Genomic DNA, 10,876 nt, shown 5'->3' with positions numbered 1-10,876 from the left:
ATGACTCTGAAAGGTCAAACAGCAGCGACGCAAACAAACTGATCGGACATGACTTGCAATTTTGCGTGTTCTTTGTGATATTTCCTCTTTCTGTGGACATATTGAGTCTTTTGGTGGACATTTTGCATTTTGGTGTCATTTTATGTCTTTTCATCGCTGTTTTGTGTCTGGTTGTTTTGCACCTCCTTGTAGTCGTTTTGCCTGTTTTTGTGTTCTCTTTGTAGGCACTTCACATCTTTTTGTGGTCATTTTGTGTCTCTCTGTGGTAATTTTTCATCTCTGTGTGCTTATTTGGCATCTCTTTATGACCATTTTGCATCTCATTGTGGCCATGTAATGTCTTTGCAGTCATTTTGCATCTCTTTGTAATCGCATTGTGTCACTTATTAATCATTTTTTATCTCTTTGTGGTCACTGTGCATCTTTTTATGGTCAATTTGTGTCTATCTGTGATCATTTTGCAGTTATTTAGCCTCTTTGTGGCCATTTTATGACTCTTTGTAGTGTTTTTGTGTTTCTCTGTGGTCATTTTTATTTGTTACGATAATTCTCCTCTTTATGACTTTTTTTTTTACATCTTTTTGTGGTGATTTTAAGTTTTTGTAGTCATTTTCTGTCTCTTTGCAGTCATATTGTGTTGTTTTCTAGTCACTTTTTGTCTCTTTGGAGTCATTTTACACCTTCGTAGTCATCTCTTTGTGGTCATTTTGCCTCTTTTTGTGGTCATTTTGTGTCTCTTTGTGCTCATTTTGCCTCCTTTTGTGGCCATTTTGTGTCTATTTGTGATCATTTTGCATCTTTTTCTGGTTATTTAGCCTCTTTTGTGGCCATTTTGTGTTTCTATGTGGCCATTTTGTGACTCTTTGTAGTAATTTTGCCTTTTTGTGGTCATTTTTCTTTGTGATCATTTTTCTCTTCTTTATGACCATTTTTGCATCTTCTGGTGGTATTTTATGTCTTTATTGTCATTTTCTGTCTCTTTGCAGTCATACTGTGTCATTTTGTAGTCATTTTTTGTCTCATTGTACTTAGTTTGCATTGTTTTGTGGTCATGTTGTGTGTATTTGTAGCCAGTTCGCCTCTTCTCTGTGGTCATTTTGCATCTTTTTGCCTCCACATTGCATCTCTTTGTGGAGATTTTATGTCTTTGTAGTCGTTTTGACTCTCTTTGTCGTCATATTGTGTCACTTTATCGTCATTTTTTCTCTTTGTTGTCATTTTATACTCTTGTTGTAGTTTTTCTCACACCTCTTTATGGTCATGCTGTGTCTCCTTTTCTTTTTTCATCTCTTTGTATTCATATTGTATCTCTGTGGTCATTTTACACTTTATTTTTTGTGGTTTTTTGCATGTAATTGTCGTCTTTCTGTGTGTTTGAAGTCATTTTGTGTCCGCTCATGCAAAATTTGTCAGTTCTTATCATTGCTTTCCGCTGACTGTGAAACATCTACTCGCCTGCTGGCTTCAGGTTTTACATCAGAGCAAATATGAGCTCGTGTTTCTGGTTGATACAGACATAATATTTAACACTGATGAGATATTCCAGCTGCTGTGATGAAACCACCTCACTGCTGTCGGGAGAGAAATAAGTAAAAAATATCAAAGTAATAGACACATAATGAAGATTGAAGGTGTCTGTAGAGTCTAATGTTTGCACTTCTAACGGGGTGTAAATATTAAGAGAACTCTGGAGGCAGAACAAACACAGAGAGTTAAAAGAAGCTGGTAGTTTTTTTTGTAGCGTTTCTCTGCTGAATGACCGCAGCACATGAACAGAAAATGAGAGCTGACATGAGACTGATTGTGTATTCATGAGCGTGTCATAAATGATCGGTCAGAGCTGCAGGCTGCCTTCACTGCTCACAAACTGTCTGAAAGATCCAATTAAAGATTAGCCAGTAATGATGCTCCCCACTCACAGTCTGCTTTTCATTTCTGCTTACTTCTTCACTGTAGCTGCTGAACTTTTTCTTTAAATTGAAGCAGAAGCACTATAAGTAGAGTCTGCTGTTACTGTTGCACTGAAGGTCAGATCATAAGTGTTCACTCTGTGGTGTCGACTCGTCCTCATGTCCTGCAACTGTGAAAACGTGGAGTGAAAACCAGAGTGCAAACGTTTGTGGTCATTCTGTATATCTTTGTAGTTATTTGCATATTTTTGTGTTATTTTACATGTCTTTGTAGTAGGGCTGGGCGATATGGCCAAAAAATAAAAGCTTGAGGTTTTTTTTTTTTTTTAGTCATCCTGGACGATTACGATTTTAATCGATTTTTGTTGTTTCTTTGCGGTTTGTTTGCTATGGCTAGTACTAGCCATGCCGCACTCCCGTAGCTGCGAGCACTTTTCCCATTCTTTAGGATGCCTCTGCCGGAGGTGCTGAAAGAGGTTAGTTGTGCTGCTACTCTTCGTTTTCACAGTGCTTTTGCAAACCTTGCACATGACTGTAGTTTGCTCTGTGTCAGTCTTGTCAAAGCCGAACCACTTCCATATAATCGATGTAACATGAGGCCCTTTTCTCGACCAACTCTTCGTCTGCTGTTCTGTCCGCCATGACGGGGGTGTGAGTGTTTTGGCGGAAGGAGATGAGAGGCGGAAGCAAACGCCAGTGCACAAATCGTGAAAGGCAGAAGAAGAATCTGTATTGTTATATATTAAAGCTCGCCTCGATTTTACGATTTGGCAAATTTTCAAATCGTCAGGTTTTAAAAAAGTGGATTAATCGAATTAATTCGATTTATCACCCAGCCCTACTTTGTAGTCATTTTTTGGGATTTTTTTTGCCATTTGTGTGTCTCTTTTTGGTCATTTTATATGTCTTCGCAGTCATTCTGTTTCTCTTTGTGGTCTTTTTGTGTGTCTTTGCGGCCATTTCATGCCTCTTTGTTATCATTTTGTGTCTCTGTACATCTCTGTGTGGTGCCTCACTGGTTTTTGCTCTCATTGTCGTCCTTTTGTGTGTCTGAAGAAATTTTGTGCCAGTTCTGTCTCTTTTACTCTGGTTGTGTTTTCTTCCTATGTGGTCTTTTTGTGAGTCACTGAGGTAACTTTGCATCTCGTTGTCGGTCTGTATCTTCTGGTTGCTTTCTGTCTCATAGTGGCCCTTTTGTACATTTGTAGTATCTATTAGTGTCTGTGGCCTGTTTCCATCTCCTTCTGCTCACTTATGGTAATTTCATAAATTTTTAAAGTCCTTTTTAGCTATTTTGCATTTATTTTGTGTGGGTTTGTGCCTCTTCCTGTTTGGTTTTTAGTCTGTGGGCTTTTGCATCTTGTAGAATGTCTTTGAAGCCATTCTGCATCATTTCTGTCTTTATGAACTGTTTCAATCTCCTTTTTGTGGTCATTTTGTGAGTCCTGGAGGTTGTTTCCAGTCTTTTTGTGTGTCTTTTTGTAGGTTTGAGTCTCTTTTGCAACTCATTGTTGTTCGTTTTTGTGTCCTTGCATCAGTTATGCCTTTCTGTGGCTCTTTAAGGTCGTTTTGCATCTTTTCGTAGTTGTTTTGTTTCTCTTTGTTTTCATTGTAAATAGTTTTTACAGTAATGTGGCATCTTTCTAGTCATGTTACATCTCTTTCTGGTCTATTTGCATATCCATTTTCTCATGTTATGTGTATTTGTGGTTGTTTTGGCCACTTTCACATGAAACTTTTGGCGTTTCCATCCTGGCAGATCTTATTTATGGCATTAATGTTAGCAGAACTTTCTTGGAAACCTGCAGTAGAGCCAATCTTCACCCCTTCAGGAAAGAATATTCAGTTCATTTTAAGCTGAGAAAACACGAGCCCTCAAGCGTTTTGGCATGTTGTTATAATTAGTGCTGGATTATTAAGACAAGTGATGAGTTTGTTTCAACCAGGGAGCTGCAGAAATGAGTAAAAAATGAAGGTCCTCCCGCATGGACAGATGCCACAGGGGAAATATGAGGAATGTGTTTGGATGAGAGTGAACTGACCCTTTAAGAAATGAGTTTGGGTTATTATAGCGCTGTCATGTGTCCAGTGTTATCTGCATAATGTCCTCCTGCTGAGGTAAACATCACCACAGAGGACTTTTCAAACCACAGCGGTGAAACAATGACTGCTGCAGAGAAAAAGGTCCATCTGCTGCATTGTTGAGCGTGGAGCCGCTCATTACCGAGTCCATTATGTGTCTGCTGGGTGGCTCCTAAACGAGCGGTTTGGGAGTGAATAAAGGCTCGACTCGACTCGACGTTTATCTGCAGGAGGCAGCAGCGAGGACGACGCTCTGAGCTGAAGACAAAAACACCAGAACACCAGGAAACGGAGAAGGATGTGCTGCATTTCAGCTTCAGTTTTTATTCTGATAAAACCGTGTTTATCAGTGGAACTGAACTTCTCTAACCCCACATCTGTACGTGTCACTGCCCTTAACTTTGACATTCAACATTTGCACACAGACTTTCATAAAAATGTCAGATACAAGTAAACAAAGTTGAAGTCAAGTTTGTGGTCACTTCATGTCTCTGTGTGGTGACTTTGGGTCTTTTTGAGGCCAATTTCAATCTTTTTATGACCATTTTGCATCTTTTCGTGATCATTTTATGTCTCAGTAGCCATTTTGCATCTTCATGTTTCTTTGTGGCTGTTTTGTTCCTCTTTGTAGGAGTTTTGTCCTTTTGAGGTCAGTTTGTGTCGCTTTGAGAGTGTTTTGTGTTTCTTTGTTGTTGTTTTGTTTTTGTTTGCATTATTTTGTGTCACTTTGTAGGAGTTTTATGTCTCTGTGGTCATTTTGTGTCTCTTTGTAGCAGATTTGCATCTGTGTGTGATAATTTTGTGTTCATTTTGATGTGTTTTATGTCTGTCGTTTTGTTTCTTTTTGTGGTTGTTCTACATCTTTCATTTTGAGTCTCTTATGGAATTTTTGCGTTTCTTTTTTGGAGTTGTATGTCTCATTTCGTCTCTTTGTAGAAGTTTTACATCTCTGTGGCTCAATTAGAATCTCTTTGTGGTCAGTTTGTCTCTTTGTGGTCATTTTGAGGTTGTTTTGTGTCTCTTTGTAGAAGTTTTACGTCTCTTTGTGGCTCAATTAGAATCTCTTTGTGGTCATTTTGAGGTTGTTTTGTGTCTCTTTGTAGGAGTTTTACGTCTCTTTGTGATCATTTTGTGGCTGTTTTGGTGTGTTTTTTGTCGTCATTTTGTGTTAATCTGTGGTTGATTTGGATCTCTTCATGCGTGTTTTGTGTCTCTTTGGGGATGTTTTGAGTCTCTGTAGTCATATTTTTAGAGCTTACTGGAGCTCCATTTTAGCTTTATGTTAACATCACACTGAATGTTCCAGCACATCATTCACTGTGAGGATACAGGTGACTCATTCTTAGTTAAAACCGGGGATTATTTGACATCTGTGGGTTTCACATCACTCAGATATTTCACCGTGCTGAATGTATCTTTAAACAATTTGCTGACAGCTTTCTCTGCCGTACGCCGTTTTTGAGACACGCTGCATTTACTTTATTTCTCAAGTATGCTTCGTTTTCCTCAAATCAATACGGAATTTCCACAAATCAATACGGATTCATGGAAATTACAAAGTGAACAGACTCACCCCTGCATCCTGTCCACACTCTCCAGCTGTGGAACCAACAGAGCCAGTGGCTGTCTCAGCCGCTACACAATCTGGACGCCGCTATCCAGATCGCTTGCGAGTTCCACCAAAAAGACTGAAACTTTAAAGAGCAAGGAAGCTGTACCCTTTTTGGGTTGTAGGTCAGGTGTTCCGATTATCCCTGATTGAATGGGTTCTGAATAGTTAATTATTAGTTAACCAGTGGAAGCTAACTGTTCTGTTTAGGAGTAGTTGAAATGGGAAAAAGAACGAGACAACACAGTTATTATTTGCAAAAATAATATTTGTTCTTTCTAAGTTATGCCAAGTGAATATTTTGCTTACAGTACAGAAAGTGTAGTATGTTGAGTTTTGGGGGTTAAAGTTTAAAGGGGAGGAGTGTAGTGTGTTGAGAATATACTGTTAGAGTACTCTGCCCCTTGTGGTCATGTTAGGCTACTGCCTGCTCTGTCACCTGAGTTTTTTACGTGTTGTTGATGTCTGAGGAAAGTCAGTCTGCCCGCTGAGTCCGGTGTCCGTCTGACTTCTTAAATCCACGTCAATATATTACAGTTTGGATTCCCAAAGAGAGAATTAAGAGGCTGTTCCAGTTGAAAGATCCCTCCCCGAAACAGCCTAATTCCAGTCTTCACTGAGGCAGCAGCAGTGTTCAGGTGTAGAGGAAATCCCTGAGGCTGCTCTGCTCACTCTTGTTATCAGGACGAAGCACCTGCAGCTCGAACAAAGCCGAGAGAAGAGCAAGACTTCAAGTAATCTGCCCTCAGAAACACCTGGTCAATAATAAAATGGAGCTTACACCCTCTGTCTCTGCAGCACCACAAACCGCCGACACATCCGAGAGATTACAGCCGCCGGCAGCAATGATCATACCACCCGACGGCCAGGAGACCTCCAGAGCTGAGAGGAGGAGCCGGAAAATCACTTTCCTAAAGTCCAACTTCAGTCCACTCAGGTGGAGAAAGAGTCCCTGTTGATGCAGAATCCACTGGATCTTAGTGTAATTACTCAAAAACGAGGACTTGCAAACCTTTAATCAATACTACCATGGGTTGGGAGATAATTTCCAATAAATATACATGGTGCTGATTTAAAACCGTCTGAAATACATCAGCTGTAGTAAGATGTTTCACCATGTTAAATGTATCTTCCATCAGCGTGCTCCTATTTATACCATTTTTACATCACTGAATTGGTGTGGACGTAAAGATTCGATTCACATTAGACAAATTTCACCTCCATTTGGACTCATTTTGAGTCATTTCAAACCATTTTAAACTTATCATTGACAATTTTTTTCTCGATGTTTTGGACATTTTTTTTGCCATTTTGGAATAATTTCTGACAAGTTTTCTTTTTCAGCCCATTCTTCACAGCCCTGCTGTGTGGAAACTCTGCCTGCAGTTCACCTGAAAACAAACATATTGGACAAATTTTAACTTATCAACTTGGTGTAACTTTGAGCCATTTGGAACAATCTTGAACTCATTTTTGACAATTTTGACCATATTTGTGTCATTATAGATAGTTTTTGAAAACTTTTAGACACATTCACTATGCTAATTGTATCTTCCAACAACTTGCTGATAACCTGCTCCTCTGTTCACGGTTTGTCAGCCATGCCACATTTATTTTTCTGAGTCAGTCATGAAGAATCAGGGAAGGAGGGAAGTTGTTTTTTTCCTGTTTTCACAGATTCTGATTACTGCAAACTATTTATTTTTGGAGAAATTTTTAAATGACACATGTAGAATAACGTGATATTGACAAAATATAATAATCTTGGCCTCAGATTTGGTTCATTGTTTTTGATGGAACTGTGCATGGGGCGCGATACATTCATGGACTGTTGGAAAACTGGAAGTCTGACAACTAATTTCTGTTTTTACAGTTTCTAGGCTGACAAGTGTCATGTTTGTTATTTATTTAAAAAGAAAACATTCCTTTTACGCTGACATATCAGCTAGTTTTGGTGTTCATTTGTTTCACGCTAATTTGGCAAACTGAATATCCACTGTAGAGAAACAAGGACAAAACGGTGTGTATCGAGGCAAACATGTGGACAGCCTGCAGCTTGAAAAAAAAAAAAAAACAACTGACTTTTAAATGACTCATTTATGAGGTCTGGCAGAAAGAAAACACAGAAATTAGCTGCCAGATATCCAACGTTCTGAGCTAATGACCAACATATTCACCTGCTGGTTGTTGACGAGGATGCACACCCCTCTGTTTTCTAAAGTATCTCAGACTAATTTGGCATTACAGTGCTGATCAGGTGGAGCTACAGCAGAGAGTGGACGGTGAGCTCAGCAGGTTTAATCTCCGTTGCCGCTATTGATCGATCAGTGCAGCAGACAGAGGCTGAGATCTGAGAGATAACCTGAGGGAGAGTGCAGCTAAATGGATTACTGAGTGAGCAGAGGTGGTGCTGTGTTATCAGTGTGTGTCTGTATGAAGCTCAGAGTGCAGTCGGGAGTAAAAGTTTTGAATTTTATGGAGAAAAATCTGCAGAGAAAAAGTTAAAGAGGAGCTTAATCTCTCCCGTGCAGGGTCGAGGTGGAGTGAAGTCGACCTCCAAAGCTCTGTCTTAAAGGATCTATGTGGTTTATTGTAACACGCTGTATTTCCAATTAATGTCTCTCCATGGATCCTGCTAACTTTGCACTTTCCACCTCTGCTGTGGAGACAAAACAATGCCTAAAAAGCTCCCTGCAGCTTTGCAAAAGCAGATTTTTGCATAAAATCATCAGAATCTACTGAAACCCTTGTGTTTTTCATTCATACTTTTATTTTTATTATTCCATCAGTGACAGTGGGTCTGTGGACGAAACAGTAAGTGGTGCAAAGGTGACATTTTAAGAGGAGATAATGAGGCCTGAAAATATAGCGCAGAAAAAAAAATTCTCATGTTAATTCAACTTTGCTTAAAAAATAGCACATTTTAAAGAAAAAGAGTTGGACCAAAGTGCTGAACAAACATAAACAGCAACCTATTAGTCACATTAACTAAAAACAAATCTGACTTAAAGTCAGTATAGTAAATGGAAAAATAGAAGAGCACAATCAAATATGAAGTCAGGCGGTCCAGCTGTACTTGGATGGAGAGAGACCTAAAGCTCAGAAATGAGACAAAAAGACAAAAAAGGGGACAAAATGACACAGATGACACAAAATGACAAAAACTACTGGCACAATATGTCAGAAAGGAGACAAACCTGTCACAAACTAAATATCACTGACAAAACATAAAATGAAAAACTGGACACAAAACAACACAAGATGTGAAATTACAAGATTTGACAAAAAACAACAACAACGAGACAAGATGGCAGAGACAAAAACAACACGAGCAAGATTTTAAAAAAGAACAAAAAATGACTCAAATGTGATGCTAAATGACTAAAAAACACAAGCAAGATACGAAAAAGACACTAAATGACACACATTACACAAAAAGAGAAAAGGGGAAGATAAAACAAGATACGTTTAGCTCTCGTATCAGAAGTACAGGTAGGAAAATGGAAGTTTAGTTCTGCTACGTCAAAGATTTCAGGAATAAAATAACTGAGTCTTTATGCCTCCAACTTTATTTTACAATAATGAAATAATGAAATGATCACAAATAATAAAAATATAAATAGCAGAGAAAACCTGAGAGAAAAATTTCCCGAAAAGTCGAAGGAAAAGCAGCTTTTTCTCCTTTATTTAGAGATGTTAACTTAACATCTCTAAATAAAACAAAAATGTATCAACAAAGTTTTCTGTTAGAGTTTGTGTTCATCTAAGTTTAACTCCAAGATTTTAAATACTTTCATTTACTGCAAATGAATACCTACTCCAGATGTCCCACTAATAATCATTATCAGCCTTAAAAACCCACAGAACACCCCTCTATACTCGACCACACTTGGTACAGTCCGGTTCCCCCTTCTATAAATCTGCTTGGAATCTTCCACTTCCTGTTTGTCAAAGTGGCCTTCTACCTGGACAGGTTTTGTTGGAGCTCATGCAGCAAACATTTTGGGTAACTGGACTTTAATATGGATGGATGACACTGAATTAGAGTCTGTTTTAATGAGACTGAGTTCAGATGTGTTGCTCTGTCATTAAATAGGAAATTATTTCTCAGAATTCACAGAGAAATGTCTGAAATGTTTGCCAGGTTAGTGTCCCACATGTTCTTTGGCTCAGCTAAAGCTAACTCTCTCCAACTTCTGGATCTCTTGAGCTGCTTGTTGTTCAAATATCTTGCTAGAGGTGCTGAAGCTCAGAAAGTCTGAGATGTTTGTTCAAAATAAGTTCATTCTCAAGTCTGATCTGAACTGTCCTCTTTTGTTTGAACTTTACCCAAAACTTAGGAGTTAATGACAGAGCAGCACATCCAGACTCAGTCTCATTTATGTAGAGAATAAACTTCAGTGTCATTTATTGATGTTAAAGTGCAGTTTTTCAAATGTTTGTTGCACATGCTCCTGATCAAACCAGTCCAGGTGGAAGACGATGTGAAGAGAAGCTCCAAAGGATAAACATCACACATTTACGTTGGAAATAAATGTTCTTTAATTTGACATTGTCATGTAAAAGTTGGATTTCCCTTTAATGATGTTTAAATTTTTGTTGAGTGTTTTGTTGATGTTGGTTTCTAAATGTTTTTTGACACTTGGTCCCAAAGATTAAAACCTTTTATGGCTCACAAGCTGCAACAATTCACACATTATCAACTATCTTTCTGAATAAACTAAGTTAAAAAGTGAAAAACTGCCTGATTTCTGCATCATGAATGTAAATCTTTTTGGTTTTTATGACACTAAACTGAATATATTTGGGTTTTACATTTTATAAACCAAAACAAGAAATAAATTACTGGAAAAAACAATCTGCAGATTAATGGACAAAAATGTGTTTTCCAACATATATGACTGAATTCCTCCAACATTACAAGATACATGCAGTTTTAATTCAATCTTATTTATATAACGCCAATTACAGGTCAAACTGTCTCAAGACGCTTTATTTTTATATTTTATGGCATATTTAAAATATGATAAAGTAAGAAATTTAAACCTCTTTACTAATCCAATTTATTGTTTGATTTATTAGAGACTAATCGGCAATTAAAATAACTTTCTCCACTAAAACTAATAGACATGAGATATAATAGAAGGAACAGATTTAAATACTGCAGTCCCAAGACGATAACAATGAAGTTTCTCAACCAAAAAATAATCTGCTGGTGGATTCCATTAAATTCCTAATAAATGATAATAAAATGTGATACTAAAGGTTTGTGGTG

The sequence above is a fragment of the Acanthochromis polyacanthus genome, chromosome 12 (genome assembly GCF_021347895.1).
Source record: "Acanthochromis polyacanthus isolate Apoly-LR-REF ecotype Palm Island chromosome 12, KAUST_Apoly_ChrSc, whole genome shotgun sequence".
In the NCBI taxonomy this organism is placed as follows: domain Eukaryota; kingdom Metazoa; phylum Chordata; class Actinopteri; family Pomacentridae; genus Acanthochromis; species Acanthochromis polyacanthus.
This window is presented reverse-complemented; position numbering follows the sequence as displayed.